A 17,799-nucleotide genomic window follows, 5' to 3' on the forward strand; every position below is an offset into this window, starting at 1 on the left:
TTTCAATCTTTCAGATTAAGGCAAAGAGAGCCTCAATTTTGTAGGACTGTGATTTAATATCTTTCGAATACCTGCTAACATTTCTGACAAAGAGGGCACGCTTTGCCATTACAACCTTCATCAGAAAGCAACACACCTAGCGACTGTTTGATTTTATTTTTATTATATTTAAGGTTACTTTTGTATTATGGCAAATAAAGGCAAAAAAAATTTATTTTCAGTAGTAATATCTAGTTTGCTTTTATTTATTTTTAGTGTTTATTTTTGAGAGAGAGAGAGAGAGAGAAAGAGAGGAAATATGAATCTGAAGCAGGTTCCAGGCTCTGAGCTGTCAGCACAGAGCCCAACGTGGGACTCAAACCCACGATCTGAGAGATCATGACCTGAGTCAGACACTCAACTGACTGAGCCACCCAGGTGCCCCTAGTTTGCTTTTAAAACAAATTTGAGTTTAACAACCGTTGGTCAATTAAAAAAATGAAGGGAATGAACAGTGATATAGATGGTAACAAGATACTAACAGAAGTCACATGCACATGATTCACATTTGTGAAACACAGTGCTCAGGTGTTTCTTTTTTCTGTTAGTATATTTCCAATAGGATTCTTTGGGCCATGACTTACAAAATCATCACAAGCAATAGTTTTTACTTTTTGCTAATTTACTTTATAATTTTTTCTTTCACTCTTATTGTGGTAGATTATATTTCTCAAGGATGACTTTATACATGTACATATATACACATCCGTACACATATATCTGTTCTTCATTCATTGTACTTGATATTCCTACACTGATATTTGGGATTGATATTCTTTTTCCTTGAATTTTGGCAAGGTCTGTAGTGGTTCTGGCCAGTGGAGCACAGTGGAAGTGATTGACTTCTAAGGCAAGGTCACAAAAAAGATACAACTTCTGCCTGGCTCGTCCTCTTTGGCATTCAGCTTTGGAACCCAGCCACATGCTGTGGGGAAGCTCAGACCACGTGAAGAGATGATGTGTAGAAATTTTGGCCAATCCCCAAACTGATGTTTCAGCTGACAGCCAGCACCAACCAACCATCAGACAAATGAGTCAACAAGTTGCAGATGATTCCAGCCATCAGTCTTTGAATCTTCCAGCTGAGGCTCCCAGACACCAGGATGCAGAGACAAGCCATCCCTGCTGTGCCCTGAGTGAATTCCTGACTCGCATAATCCATGAGCGTCATAAGCCATTGTCTTTCATCACGAAGTTCAGGTACCATGTTCTATAATGTTAGTAACAATTACAATACTAAGTTATATGCTGGTGAGGATAGATGTGTTACAACTGTGCTCTCAGAATGCCCTGCATTTAAGAGATGCTATGCAGCCATGATGAATAAGTGAATGGATTAATGAAATGAACCCAGCAGTGAATTTCAAGCATAGCGTTTTGCTGCTTTCCACCAACTGTGTCTTGCTCCCACGTGGCTCCTAGTCAAACGTATCAGCCTCTTCCTTCCACACCCCATATCCCTGAGTCACAGGCTGTCCACCATGGTCCCTCTAAGCTCTGTATGCACCCGTATCAATTGTTCTAATTTTGATGAGCGAGGAGGGCCTCTGAGGGGGTTGGTGCAAATGAGTTAATGTTTTGTTGTTTGGTTTCTTATTTGCTCGTCATTCCCTCTTTTCCTTTCCATGATGAGGAAACTAGAATTTTGGCTCTTTTAGCTAGAAATGCACTACCATCATGTTTTACAAGTCTGAATCTGGCTCCTTCCTGCGCTAAAAATTTTTCTTCAGATTAACTAAATGAGTTCATAACTGACACATCATTACCCTGAAACCCTTTACAAGTTTACTGCAGGTAAAGCTAATCACATCTTTTGAAAACTCCTATAAACCAATTATAGGACAGGTGTAAATTAGGAAGGGAAAGACAAGAGGGTGAAGTTGCTTATATATCAATATACTAAATTTCCTGGAAGAGCACCTTTAACTTGCTCATTTCTTAGGAAACAGAGGCCCCTTGGCACAAAGTAAAGCCCCCTCAACTGGGCTTCAGGTCGAGATTAACCCATACATGCCAAGTGAACTCAGGATGCATCCCCATCAGCCCCCAAGTATGCTTTTGTTACAAATTATCCCTTTGTCATAAATTCGGATGTTCTGCGGCTAACATGCAAGGAGGTGCCTTGCTTTTCCTTCAGAATATACTCTTACTAAGCAGTAATTTGGTATCACTTGCTCGGAGGGCAATACACTCAATGCTTTAGGCACAGAGTTTTAAGACTGCAGGAACCTACATGGATCTGCCTCCATGTCAACTGGCATAAATAAAATGGGGAGGGATAAAGATTCCTATCGGGCAATTGCTTGTCTCTTCTTACTCAGATAGTGATAAAAGCACTGGCCCCATTTATTAGCCAATTCTTAGCCTTGGCTTTATTATGGAATTATTAATTTGCCACACATTAATTGGTTAAGAGCTATAAAGACTCCACTTCCCTCAGTATCCAGCTGCTTATGGATTCTCAGAGCCGACTTCATTTTTTCTGCCTGAACTGCTCTTTGCACAGCACCCGGGTGAACTTCAGTCACTTTTCCCATCACGATTACCCCATCCCCAGTAGCAACCAAATTTTGGAAGTGAATGCCATAACCTAACTCTTTTAAAGAGCTTAACTTCCATGTGTCATTTGGAACAACAATGAGCATATGTCAAACCCATGTCAATCTACTTACAGCATCTTCCCACTGGGAGGTACAGAGTTGTCAAACCTAATAGCTCCATAGTGATGTTTCAACCGCCCTCCTTTGCTCTGCTATACTCACAGCTTACATACAACTCTGGCCCCAAATTTTCTGATATGTTGTTTCCCTCTCCCCACCCCCGGTGGGAGCCAAATCCAAAACAGTTCACAAAAGAAATCAATAGTATTTCATATTTATTAGAAATAGTAATTAAAAAAAAAAAAAAAAAAAACAAATGAAACCTCTATCCTGCCGAAAGGCAAACATTAAAAAAAACATTTGCCCTAGTTCCCTTTCTCTGGGCTCAGGTTTACCATACCATTCTCCAGGATTTACAGCCCTGGTGATGATTTTAGTTTGTTTTGTTGCCCTGAAAGGAGCCAGAGGCAGTTTGTTATCTTAACTGCAAGCATTGTGATACCAAACAGAATTCCGGGCATTTCCTCTCCGAATTGGTCCTGACCTTTCTGTAGAGATGCTGAAAGTGCACTTGAGACACTTTTAGGGTCTATTTTACAAGGAGGCCTCACTTGATGCGAAAGACACATCCCTGAGGGAAAATCTGTTTGCAAATTAATTTTGGCAAATGATTCCTCACCTTTATTCAACAATTTCAGTCTATAGTTCTGGTTTGTACTAAAATGGAGAAAACTCTTCAGTTTTAAGTTCTTTAAGGTAAACTGGAAGCTTTTCTAACTTATAAAATAATTAAATGCTTTAAAGAAGAAGCTTGATAGTGAAAGAACATATTACAAAATACTTTTCAAGTTAAATTTTGTCATTTGATTATCCCTCAACTTACTTGTTTTGTAATATAAAATCTCTTTAATTTACTAGGTTTTGATTTATAAGAGAACACTGCAACCTAAAGCTCCCAATGGTTGTATAAACTCAACTAGGAAAGCTTACACAAGGCCGAGCGGGCCGACAGGGGAAAATGTAGGCAACACGTAGATTGCTGATATGTACTGGCAGGTCGGAGTGACTGTTGTGCCCAAATATCAGCAAGTGGCAAACACATCTGCAGCATCTCATTATAAACAGGTGTTTGCAAGCTCTCAACATTGCCTCTTCTCTTAACCAGCCTGCAGTGATTTTCCTTTAGATGCTGGTCTCCTCTTTCATTGGTTTAACCACTGTGTAATCTTACTCAAGATTGGAAAAAGGAAGGACAAGGTGGAGGAGGGGAAGGACAAACATATACAACAAGCCATTTGCGTCTCCTTTAACAGCTTCTGAAGCTCATTCACCCCAAAAATGGATCCATGGGCTAGTTCACAGAATCCTTGGCTCTGAATGAATTGATTTTCAAGTACTAATAATGCCCTCTTCCGTAGCCTTCACTCTTTCATGCAAGGAACTGGTTAGAAAGTCGTAACGGTTATCTCTTCTATCCTATCCTGTTCACAGTGTAGCTTCTGAACTCCACTTGGTCACTTTCTTAGGTTTAAACGAAAACGTGATGAATGAACCTCTTAAATTTCATGCTTCTCAATGAGAAGGCATCTCACTGCTGTTAAGTTTACAGTAAAATGTCTTAGATAAATGCAAGATAAATATATGTCATGTTATTTCACATTTTTCTGTCTTTAACCATTGCTTTAACATCACCTCAACCATTCTGTGCTTCCTCGTTTCCGGTGTTTGTCTCTTCTAACCAGTGTAGCATCCCTCAGTAGCAGTAATGGGTGAGCAACTTTAGGAATTTTTCCAAGTAAACAGAGTGGCATTATTAGTTTCTCCATCTGTTCTTCACATGGTACCTGCTTTAGACCTTTCGATTTCCAGTCTCCTCCACAGGGCATGGTAGCTTGTTAACATTTCCTTCAAAAGGCAGTATCTCAAAAGCACTGACTACAAAAAGAAACACAGTATTGAAACCCAAACTTACCTACCTTCCGTCCTTTCTTTTACAAAGTCAGATCAGTGGCTTACACTGAACTTAGCGGAAATCTACAGTTTTGGGTCTTCTTCAAATTAACTTCTGTCAAAGTAGGGGTTCTCCTTTCCTGCAAGTAGATTCTTAAGAACTTCAACTTTATTTTGCAGGTTTCAGTGCATCATCGGGAATCCTTATTAACCAGTGTATTGGTTGTTCTCCCATATTTGCACCATCCCTGTAGACACAAGCCCTTTGAGGTGCTCAAAACCTTTTAAGATTATAATAGGATCCTACGATTAAAAGTTTGAGAACCATTGTTCTAAGACATCATTATAGTAGTGTCATTAAAATAAAAAAAAAAATTGACCTGATATAATTTTCCCCTTAATTTGCCCATATTGAATTTTAGTGATGGCTTTTTTCATTCCTAAATCCTCAGAACCACAGCCTCACAGGAACTGAAATTTTGGAGGACTCTACATAGCCAGTAGGTTCAAGTTTAAACCTAAGGCAAGAATCCAATCCACTTTAACACGTCTAAAACGGTGGTGAGTAAACCAGGGCTATGATAAATATATCAAGATATACATGTGTGTTAACTTCTTGGATAAAGACCAATGTTAATCCCCTAATGGAAAATAATTACCATTCTCTTTTTTTAGAGCTATACAAAATTTGGAAAAACAATGATCTAGGTTCAAGATTCTCCCTGAAAATTTGCAGCATCAGCAAAAGCACCTGTGAAAAGGGTTATTCCACTGCTAATAAGCTCTAATAGGTTAAAATGTTATTTTTGTATTGGGGTGCCTGGCTCAGTTGGTGAGGTGTGTGACTCTTGATCTCAGGGTCGTGAGTTTGAGCCCCATGTTGGGTGTCGAGATTACTTAAAGTCTTCAAAAAAAATTTTTTGTGTGCGTTGAAGTCAAAGTCAGGCTTCTATGCTCTCACTGATTGTGAGTCCTGCCTTTTCAGTAATGCAAGACAAGTCTCCTTACCACCCAATGCACTGATTTCCATTTCACACATCATACTGGTACTCTCCACTGGGTATCTTGCTTTATTATTTTTTTTAACCATGGTATTTGTTGATGAACCCCAAATTGTATTTTCAGCCCAGTCTTCTCTCCCCAAACTAAGAAATTATATATACCATCCATAACCTCACAGTTTCATCTGCAGATCCAGTAAACATTTCATATTCATCATGTCCAAAACTGACCTCCTGTCCTTCTTCTCAAAACTACACTTCTCACCTCCTCTAAGAGAAGCTTTATACTTCATGTTGCCATAGCTCCAAATCTTAAATTCACCATAGACTCCTTTCTCTTGTATTCTACACTGAATCTATTGGCAAAACCTAAGAGGTCTACCTTTAACTACATCCAGACCCCAATCTCCTTTCATCACCAACAATGACTGCTACAATTTTGATCAAAAACACAATCATACCACACCTAGCCTACTTCATCTAGGTGAGATGCACCTAACAGATCATTCTGTTTTTCCCTTGTTTTAAATCTTTGCAATGGCTTGCAAAGCCTCAAGCCATCTGGCAACCCAGTATCTCTGATGGACTCCTTTACTACCTTTATATACTGCTCCCACTACCCTCACTTTAATGCTGCTGCTTATAAGTGCCAACTCTCCTCAGTTCGTATGTTGCTTGAGAGGCTCCTCTCTCCGACAGTGACAGTGCTAATTCCCTCCCTTCTTTCAAACCTTTGCTCAAGTTCTACCTCCTCAGTAAGTCTTACCCCGATCTTCCTATTTAAAAACGCAACCCTCTTCCCTCTGGCACTTCTGATACTTATTACACTGCTCCAGTGTTTCCTTCTCAAGAGCAAGCATCATCTACGGTACTATGTAGCTCACTTATTTCGTCTGTTATCATCCTCATCTGTCTCTTCCCACCCGCCTGCCATCTCCACAAAGGCAGGGATCTTTTTTATTTCATGAAGAGTCCCAAACTTTAGAACAGTACCTAGCACACAGCAGGCACTCAATAATTATTTGTTGAACGAATGAAGAACTGTCTGGTCCGTCATCATATATCACAGCTCCTATATCCTTGAGTGTCAGAAAGATGATTCAAGTCCCAGCTGTGCTCTTGACATTCCCAGGTTAGAACTACAACAGCCTTTTCTCCAATTAGATTTCTCTTACACTGAGCCAAATATGCAGAGACATTCTAGCAGTATAATTCTTAGCAAGACAGCTCACATTTCTGATTCTCGATTTTTCTTTTCCGATTGACCCAGAGAGTGATGTAACGAAACAAGGTTGGCATTTGGAATCATGCGGACCTAGACTGAAGGTTAGTTGTGGCATTCACTAGCACGGTGACCTTGGGCAGGTCACTGAACCTTTCTAAACATGTCCCTCAGTACACTGAAAATAAAACGTAGCTTGTCATTTGTGGAGGTAAGAAATAGTTTACTCAAAGCACTTTAAAGGTGCCTGTCACATACTATGTGTTCAGGAAAGTGTATCTTCTAATCTCTCACATGTCAGTGATATGCTGCCCTGCTGGAATTTGCAAGCCTCGCTGGGGAAGCAGCCATGCAGTACAGCAGACAGAGGTGATCCCTGGAGTCCAGCTGACCTGAGCCGAGTTGCAGGCGTTGGGAGGTGGTGGTAAGGTTAGTGAACTCAAAGGAAGACAGCTGAAGGAAAGGAGAAGTATTAAAAGGCACCAGTAAAAATGGCATGCTTAGGAACAAGAAATGAGAAAATGTAGGAAAAAAGAAGAAACCTGGAGAGGCAAAGATACCAAATTAGGAGAATCAAAGGGATGGTCGCCTTACTCAAATCTGCTTTGCTGCAGCCAAAAAGCATCACTTCGTGTTTTCCCATGATAGGTCATGCCAGTGGTTTCCCTGACACTCAGAACCTGCTCTTCCCTGTCTCCAGGAACAGTCATGCACAACATGTCCCAATGCCATGCCAAAGATACCGTCTGGACTCCCCAGGCACCTGATGGAACTATATATAAAGGCGCACCATCGAGAGGCATACACTCTAGTGCTCACAAGCTGTGAGGTGGATGCCTGTATGTCATGCTGGTGAAGATCTGATTTCCAAATGCATGCTGCTGGGCATAAGAGTTTCTAACATTAAAACCTCACGGAGGGGTAAACAGGCATGCGCAGGCAGTCAATAGGAAACGAGATGTCTGTGGCATCCTGGATGGCTGTTTATCAAGGCCTGTTCTTCCTGTAAGCCCAGAGTGTTGTGCTTGTTAAGAGAAACGTGGAGGGAGAGGATCACACTGTACTTGGTGTCTGCTCCATCTCAGTACAGAGGAAAGCCCATTGCTCACCTGCCCAAATGCGCACACCCTATGGGAGGTGCTGTGCTGCAAGGTACAAAGGCACAAATATGCTCTGAGCATGTGCCTGATAGAGCAAAACCCCGTGCAGATGTTGGATGAGTGAAAGCATGCTAAAACAAAAAGGAATGTAAGGACCAGAAAATGTTCATGAGTTCATATTTCTAGGACAATTCCTTTGGAGTAACAATGTGGTGGATTGATACCAAAATGTCCTAAGTACAAAACGACTCTCTGAATACAGATGGAGGTCCATTAGGCACAAGGTGGCATGTTTCTCCAAGTCTTGACTCTGGGGGTGGGGGTGGGGATGGGGATGGGAAGGGAGCAGTGTGACCTGCTTTGATCAAAAGTTCAAGGCACAGGTGATGATGGGCCAGGTCTGAGGGGGAGTTCTCGAGAGGTCTTTGGGGCTTGTGCATGCTTTCTCGCTCCTGTGAAATCATTGTAAGAACATGCCTGGCCAGGTCTGACCATTTCAGGCTTGGTAACATGATAGAAGAGCTTATTATGTCATTCCAGACAGAATATTAGATTCAATTTTATAACAGCATATAGGAAGAATTGTTCTAAGCAGTTTAGATAAATCATCTTTAATCATCCCAACAACCTATAAAGTAGTTATTGCTTTCGTCTGACAGAAGAACAGGCATAGGACGTTGAAGTAACTCATGGAAGGTCACACTGCTGGTGAACTTCAGAGTTGCATTCAGTCCACATCTGCAATAATTCCAAAGTCTATGCTTATTCCATGACATCACTCTAGTTTGATGAACATGCGAGAAAAAATGAGGCTCATGAGGTCACTCCGGCTTCCTGGTCATAGGGGAAAAAAAGACATGAGCCACCTTATTGAAGTTCCTAGTGCTAGTTTGCTTCCTTAATTGAATCAATTAAGATCAATCTGTCAAAAGCAATCCTGCCTTTGTCCTAACCTGGGTATGCCTAGGGTAGAGCTGGGATCCACACCAGTCATCAGTCCCCCAGGGTTCTTTCCACTCTCTTCATTATGGGCAGCAGCACATTGTCTGCTCTATACAAGAAGGCAGGACTAATCACAGTCTCTCAATTACATCGCCAGCAAAACGTGAACCATCTTACAAAGCTGTGGTAAAGGTAAAATGAAAATCAAAAGGCTGAGTAGTGCTTTGGATCATTTTACAGAAAAGAGAGGGCTGATGGTTCTTGGGAAGTTGGGGCTACCATACTGTTGACACTCAGAGAAAACAAAGGCACTAAGAAAATACAGTTCCAGTTGTATTTAACAGGGCAGGGACACTGGGGTTTGGAGAGCCTAAAAACTCTAGACTCTGTTAGGGTAGAAGTCAGTCTGTGCAAAGCTTCCAATTAGTGCACTTGGGTTTTAAAAGTTAAGCCTACATAAAGGGCAGCTACTCTCCAGTTCCATGTGACTTCTTGGTGGCAAAACAATTTGTCCCTATGTTCAATTCGGCCAAATAACAGTTCAATGGGGGTTGTTATATACTGAAAGTTTGTAACCTCCAAAATACATATGTTGAAGTCCTAACCCCCTGATGTGACTGTATTTGGAGTTTGGGTCCTTATGAAAGTAATTAAGGTTAAATGAGGTCACCAAGTGGGGTCTTGACTCCGTAAGACTGGCATCCTTATATAAGGAGAGACACAAGAAGGCTCTCCCTCCATCTTGTGAGCACATGGGAAGAAGGCACCTATCTGTAAGCCAGGAAGAGAGCACTCAACAGAATTTGACCATATTGGGACCTTGATCTTGAAATTCCAGCCTCCAAAACTGACAAAATACATTTCTGTTATTTGAGCCCCCTAGTTTATGGTACTTTATTACAGCAGCCCAAGCTAATACAGGGCCAAACTCTGGTTCAGAGAAACTGGTGAACTTGCAAAATAGTCTGACAATCTACAATTGATAGAACTTGGAAAATTTTACTACATACGCTTAATAAAGAAGAGGATAAAATGGAGGGGAGATAAATTATAAGACAACAGAAGAAAATTTCTTTATACATTTACATTTACTTTTCAAATACTTTTATGCAATTAAAGGAAATCTTAACCTAGGATTGATCTCCTTAATTACATATTTATAAACTGTCTTCCTAGAATCCATGTCCCTGCACATGTCTTTATGGCCACATGACCCTTGTAACAAAAAAATTCTATATCCTTATTTAACAATTTAAATAACTTTTATGCTTCTATAATCATCCTATCCCTAATCTTCTTGCTATCAAAGAAAGCATGCACAGAGTTTAAAAAAAAATTGAAGCAAAAGGATGTAGAGTGAAAAACACCAGTCTCTTGTCCCATTTTTCTCACTGGAAACGATTATTTCTTCAAAGCAGCATGCACATTATGATCAAACTCAAACCTGTCCCTTTTTTCCAACCCTAGCTGCACATGAAGGTTTCTCTCCTCAGTCTCCTTAATTGGTCAGACTTAGAGAATTAATTATCTTTGGATACTCTTAAGAGAATGATCAGGATTTGGCACATATATGCTAGCTTCCTTAATCAGGATGATTAATTTTAGTTCTTCATTGGTTATTTTTTGACCCTTAATATACTTAAATCTGTATGATTTTTCCAAATAAGGACTCCTCTTTGTTTTCATTCCTCTTTTGTAATCGATCATCTCCTTCCATGTTCCACCTTCTGTCATTTGCACTATTATTTTTATATTGTCAAGGATAACAGCACATATTTTCTATCTCTATCAGATCTGCTATGTCATATGGATTGATTCAAAGTTAAAAAATCAGTAAGTAGCATTTACTATATTGTGACTGTGTAAAAATACTGTTCAGATGCTGGGCCAATTATTCTAGCTTTCATTATTTTTTCTTGTATAACATCCTCAGCTGTCCAATGTCATATCCGTTCAGAATCTCAAAGAAGTTTCCTAAGACAAAAATCAAATAGACTTTTTCTTATATTCCATCAATTGCTTCAGTTCATGCCACCATTTAGTTTGCTTTCCCCTCATGTCATTCATACTTTTCTTTTATATCACAGGTCAGTAAACTATGGCCCCCAGGAGCAAATCCGGCCCACTGCATATTTTTATACAGTCCACAGGCTAATTATAATGTTTTTTTATATTTTAAATGGCTGAAAAAGATCAAAAGAATATTTTGTAATGTGTAAAAATCATATGCCACTCAAACTTCAGTGTTCATAAAGTTTTACTGGAACACAGCCTTGCTCATTTGCTTTTATGCTGCAAAGCCAGAGTGAAGGGTTGTGACTGAGACCAAATAACTGCTCGCAGTAAACTTAAAATATTTACTATCTGGTTCTTTATGCAAAAAGCTTGCCTACCCCTCTTCCACATGGTCGGACACGTTCTCAATTTCATCTGCCAAATCATCTACTAAATTGTAAAATTCCAAAATTGTGTTTTAATTTCCAGGAAATGTCTTGTTTTCTGATGTGTTCCTTTTTCAAAGCATCTGGGGATTTTTTTTTTTCCAGTGGATGCAATATTGTTTTGAATTTCTTTGAGGATACTACTTAACATTTTTTTAAAAGGAGGGTTGGTATTTCTCAAATGTTCTCAATGTGCATGTTTGATTTTATCTGTAAGTTAAATATCTGGTTTACAGATTTATCAATTAAAAAAGAAAACAAAAAAACTAGGCAATAGAGACCAGACTTGGATTTCTTGTGCATCTGAACTGGGCTTGTTGCCCGAGTGGCCTGTTACTCAGAATGCTTCCCAAATGCCACAACGAAGAGGACATCACTCTGGAGAGCGGATATACAAATATGCTCCAATTCAACCTAGACACTTAAAACTTTTTAGAAACAGACTCCCCCCACCCCCCGCCCCCGACACACAATCATCTGGCCAGTGGGATCTGTTCCTACAAGCAGAAGGCAAGGCAAAGACTGATTGACATTTTTTACTTGATCCCCATTTTATTTAAAAAAATTTTTTAAGTTTATTTAGTTTGAAAGAGAGAGAGAAAGTGCACATGCATGCAGGGGAGGGGTAGAAAGAGGGGGAGAGAGAAAGAATCCCCAGCAGGCGCCACATTGTCAGTGGGGAGCCTGATGCGGGACTCGAACTCACAAACTGACCCAAGCTGAAGTCAAACGCTTAACTCACTGAGCCACCCAGGTGCCCCGATCCCCATGTTATATCCTGTTTCTCACTCCTGTCCCCAAGTCTAGAGCCTCTTTGAGATTTTATCTTCAAATCTACTGATGTCTTCTCTTCCGTTCTCATTGTTACTACCATCTTATATTTCTTTACTACTTTCAAATGGTGTTCAGTGGATGAGGAAATAGACACCTGTGCTGGCATCTTGTATGTGCAATCTCCACATTTATTTTTTAAGTTGTTACCATGATATATTTTATTCATACAAAAGAACATATTTCCATATTCATGCACATACTTGTATTCCACTGGAAAGCTAATGTCTTGCTCACTCCTCTACTAGTAGACGTTTATGTTGTTTCCAGTTTTTTGCCACTAGTTTGAAAACCCTAACCTCCCTGTCCCCACTTCTGTCTCATTCCATTTCTCTGTTCTCTTCAAGAATGTCTTGAAAGAATTGCTGGAGGTCATCTGTTTCAGCACTGGGTCATGTCACTCTAGTTGGCTTCCTTTCCTGCTCTTCACCAAGCATCCTCCTGCCACGGCCGCTGAAGCACCAGAGCTGCTAGTTCTGACAACACTTCTTCCAATGTCACCCTTCCCTTCACGTGGCCGCTTAGTAACATTTGACACAAGGAGACTCACTTTGTTCTTGAAGTACTTTCTTCTCGATTCCATGTATCTCACTCAAATGGTTTTCTTTCTTCCTCATTAGCTACCTTTTTGTTGCCAGGTTCTTCCCTTCTGATCAAACCCTAAATAGTGTGCTTTGGGGTTTAGCCCTGGTACCCCTTCTACTCTCTATATTCTCTCCTGTGGTAATTTCAAGTCCCTTTGTCTTTAGATCCTGTCAATAAGTCAATGATGTTCAAATTCATACCTCTCCCTCAACAGATCTCTGTAATTTGACTCATTTATGCAAGCTGCTTACCCGATAGCTCACTCAGACATCCAGTAGGACTTTCAAACATAACATGTTTCAAAACAGAATTCTGATTTCCCTCAATTCTGTTCTACCATAAGTGTTTCCACATCTTGGTAGACACTGACCAAAAGCCCAATAATCTTTTCATCCTTAGTTTTCCCTCGCCCTGTTCCTAATACACAAATACATCCGTCCATATAACCCATATAGGACTGTTGTCTGCAAGGAAAAGGTGTCCAGGATCCCAACACTGATCACCACCTTTACCACTTCCAACCCAGTTCAAAAGGCAATGATTTCTCACCAAGACTCCAGCAAAACTCTCCTGCCCAAATCCCCAACTTCCACACTTGCCACCTATAATCTACTATCCGTAGCTTCAGAGTAAAATTTTAAATATGTAGGTCTCACTGGGTCCTTTACGGTCTTTTTCCACTTATAATAAAATCCAAATTCCATCCTCCAGTCTGTAAGGCCCTTTCTTCATACATCTCTGACTCTTCTTTGCCTTGGTTTTAATGTGCCAAGACTAAGACATGGACCCTATCCTACTTTAGCTTGAATGAATGAAAGCTAGCTCTTCTCTCACATGTCCTCATGACTAGCTTTGGCTTGTCATTCACATCTCAGTTTAAATGTCATTTCTTCAGGGCTATCTTTCCTTAGCATAAGATAGTAATGGTTCCCCGTGATGTTTTTAACTCCTTATAGCCTTATTATTATCTGATAGTTTTACATTTACTTATTACTACAATATTCCCTATAACTAGCACCTACATACAAAATAACTATTCTTTAATGAATGAACTATAAAGCAAATACAGTAAATCTCTATCGTCTGGACTGATTTCTTGATGATAGGATACATCAATTCTAGAAAATGACAGAATCATTTTTCACCTTATGTTTTTCATAGCTTTAAAAAACCTTTCCTAGCTTAAAAAAAAATACTTTAGAATCACAGCAACATTCAGTGGGAGGTACAGAGCTTTCCCACATACTTCTGCCCCAAACACTGTCTCCCTCATTATTGATACAACAAATGTACCTCTCTGGTGGGGAATAAGTGATGAACCTACACTGACACATCATTATTACCCAAAGTTCATAGTTTATGTTAGGGTTCACACTCAATATTGCACATTCTAACAATCTGGACAAATGCATATGACATGTATCCACTATTATAGTGTCATAAAGAGTAATTTTGCTGCCATAAAAATCCTCTGTGCTCGGGAAATTCATCCATCCTTCCTCTCTAACCCCTGAGAACCACTGATATTTTTACTGTCTGCATAATTTTGCCTATTCCAGAAGGCCACACAGAATTACACAGTATGCAGCTTTTTCAGGTTGGCTTCTTCCACTTAGTGATATGCATTTAGGTTTCCTCCGTGTCTTTTCCTGGCTTCATAGCTCATTTCTTTTTAGCGCTGAATCCATATTCCATTGCCTACATGTACCGCAGTTTATTACTTTTTAATTTTACTTATTTTTTTTTTAGTAGAGTTGACACAGTGTTAGTTTCAGGTGTTCAACATAGTGATTAGACAAGTTGGTACATTATGCTGTGCTCACAAATGTAGATACCATTTGTCCCAATACATTGCTATTATGAGATCATTGACTATATTCCTTATGCTGAGCCTTTTATTCCTGTGACTTATTCATTCCATAACTGGAAGCCTATATCTCCCTTTCTCCTTCGTCCATTTTTCTCATCCCCCCCTTCCTCTAGCAAACATCAGTTTGGTCTCTGTATTTATAGGTCTAATTTGGTTTTTTGGTTTATTTCTGTTTTTTAGATTCCACTTATCAGTGAAATCATATGGAATTTGTCTTTTTCAGGTTGACTTACTTCACCTAGAATACTACCCTCTGGGTCTATTCATGTTCTCTCAAGTGGAATAATATCATTCTTTATGATGGCTGTGCGATATCCCATTTTGTATGTATACCACGTCTTCCTTATCCATTCACCTACTGATGGACACTTAGGTTGATTCCATATTTTGGTTATTGTAAATAATGCTGAAATAAACATTTCATTTTCTTTGGACAAATATCCAATAGCAGAATTACTGAATCATATGGTATTTCTATTTTTAATTTTTTGAGGAACCTCCATCATGTTTTCCATAGTGGCTATACCAATTTACATTCCCATCAACAGTGCACAATGGTTCCTTTTCCTCCTTACCCTCCCCAAAACTTGTTATTTCTGTCTTTTTGACTTTAGCCATTCTAACAGGTATAAGGTGATCTCTCATTGTGGTTTTGATTTGCACTGCCCTGATGATGAGTGATGTTAAGCATCTTTTCACACGTCTGTGGGCCATCAATAGGTAATTGAAAAAATGTCTCTTCAGGTCCTCTGAACATTTTTTAACTGGATTGTTTAGTGTTTTTGTTGTTGTGTTGGTTTGTTTTTTCTGATGCTGAGTTGTGGTATACCAACCCCCAAATGTATATATCATTTCCAAATATCGTCCCATTCACTAGATTGCTTTTTTGTTTTGTTGATGGTTTCCATTGCCGTGCAAAAGCTTTTTATTTTGATGCAGTCCCAATAACTTATTTTTGCTTTTGTTTTCCTTGCCTTAGGAAACATATCTAGAAAACATTGCTATGGCAGATATTAGAGAAATTAGTGCCTGTGTTCTCTTCTAGAATTTCTATGGTACCACAGTTTTTAAAAACCCATTTACCTTCTAAAGGACATATTGGTTGCTTTCAAGTTTTGGCAATAGAAACATCCATGTGCAAGTTTCTGTGTGGACAGAAGTTTTCAACTCCTTTGGGAATATACTAACACTGGTGATTGTTAGATTATATGGTAAAAGTATTTTTATTTTTCTAAGAAACTGTCCAACTGTCTTCCACAATAGCTGTACCACTTTGCATTCCATGATCAACAAATGAGATTTCCTGTTGCTCCACATTCTCACCAACATTTGGTATTATCAGTGTCCAATTTTTTGGCCATTTTAATGGCTATATAATGGTATCTTGTTGTTTCAATTTTTATTTTCCTGATGGCATAATGTGGAACATCCTCTCATATGCTTATTTGCCATCTGTGTATATCATTTACTGAGGTGTCTGTCCATGTCTTTGGTCTAATTTTTGATAGGGTTGTTTTCCTATTGTTGAGTTATAACAGTTCCCTGTATATTATGAATAATGGCTCTTCATTAGATATGTGTTTTGCAAATATTTTTTCCCAGGTGGTGACTTGTTTCATTCTATTGATGGTGTATTTCACACAGCAGAAAGTTTTAATTTTAATGAACTCTAATTTATCAATTACTGCTCACATGGATCATGTCTTTAGTGTGTCCTATCTAAAAAGTCATAGGCAAATCCAAGATCACCTGGCTTGTCTCTTGTTAACTTCTAGGAATTTTATGATTTTGAATTTTACATTTAGGTTTGTGATCCATTTTGAGTTAATTTTTGCGAAGAATATAAAGTTTTAGTTTTTTGTTTTTTTTTGTTTTTGCATGTGGATGCCCAGATGTTCCACAATTTGTTGAATAGACTACCTTGTCTCCATTGTATTGCCCTTACTTCTTTGTCAGTGATCAGTTAATTATATTCATGTAATTCTATTTCTGGGCTCACCATTCTGTTTCACTGATCTTTTGTCTATTCATTCACCAGTACCACTCTGTCTTGATTACTAAAACTTTATAGTAAATCTTGGATTAGGGTAGGGTCAGTCTTCCAACTTTATTCTTCTTCAATACTGCATTGGCTATTCTGGGTCTTTTGCCTCTCTCTCTAAACTATAAAATCTGTTTGCCAATATCCACTAAATAACCTGCTGGGATTTTGACTGACATTGTACTGAATCTACATATCAAAGTTAGAAAGAACATCTTGACGATATCAAGTCTTCCTACCCATGAACATGGAATATCTCTGCTTAGTCTTCTTTGATTTCTTGATCAGAGTTTTATAATTTTCCTCATATAGATCTTGTACTTATTTTGTTAGATTTAACCTAAGCATATCATTTTGGGGGGTGCTAATAGTATATAGTGTTTTTAATTTCATACTCCACTTGTTTATTGTTGGTATATAAGAAATTGACTTTCGTATATTAACCTTGTATCCTGCAACCTTGTTATAATGCATTACTAGTCCCAGAAAATTTTGGGGGCTCAATTATTTTGAACTTCTACATCATTTTCACTCATGATATCTGTCAAGAAAAACACTATTTCTTCTTTTTAATCTGCATCCCTTTTACTTCCTTTTCTTACTTCATTAGTTAGGACTTCCAGTATGATGTTGAAAGACAGTGGCAAGAGAGACTTGTCTTGTTCCTCATCTTAGTGGGAAAGCTTTGAGTTTCTCACTTTTAAGTATATTAAATGTAGATGCTTTTGTAGATATTCTTGATCAAGTTGAGAAAGTTCCCTGTTTTGAAAGTTTGGTGAGAAGTTTTATCATAAATGGGAACTGAATTTTGTCAAATGCTTTTTCTACATCTATTGATATGATCATGAGACTTTTCTTCTCTAGCCTATTGTTGGGGATTGCAGTAATTTGTTTTCAAATATTGAACAAGCCTTGCACACATGAGATAAATCCGATTTGATCATGGTATGTAACTATTTTTTACATTGTTAAATTCGATTTAATAATAGTTTGTTGAGGATTTTTGCATCTACATTTGTGAATCATATCTGTCTGCAGTTTTGTTTTGTTTTTTTTTTAACGTTTATTTAGAGAGAGAGACAGAGTACATGCATGCAAGCAGGCAAGGGGCAGAGAGAGAGGGAGAGAGAGAGAATCCAAAGCAGGCTCCGTGCTAACAGTGTGGAGCCCGATGCAG

The 17,799-nt window shown here is 38.9% G+C and overlaps 1 protein-coding gene across 6 annotated transcripts in view; it reads right to left on the reverse strand.

Annotated features, from left to right (window-relative positions):
• SAMD12 (sterile alpha motif domain containing 12) overlaps window positions 1-17,799 on the reverse strand; it is a 394,334-nt gene that overhangs the window by 222,098 nt on the left and 154,437 nt on the right. The window lies entirely within an intron of this gene.

This window comes from Panthera onca, chromosome F2, assembly GCF_046562875.1.
Source record: "Panthera onca isolate mPanOnc1 chromosome F2, mPanOnc1 haplotype 2, whole genome shotgun sequence".
In the NCBI taxonomy this organism is placed as follows: domain Eukaryota; kingdom Metazoa; phylum Chordata; class Mammalia; order Carnivora; family Felidae; genus Panthera; species Panthera onca.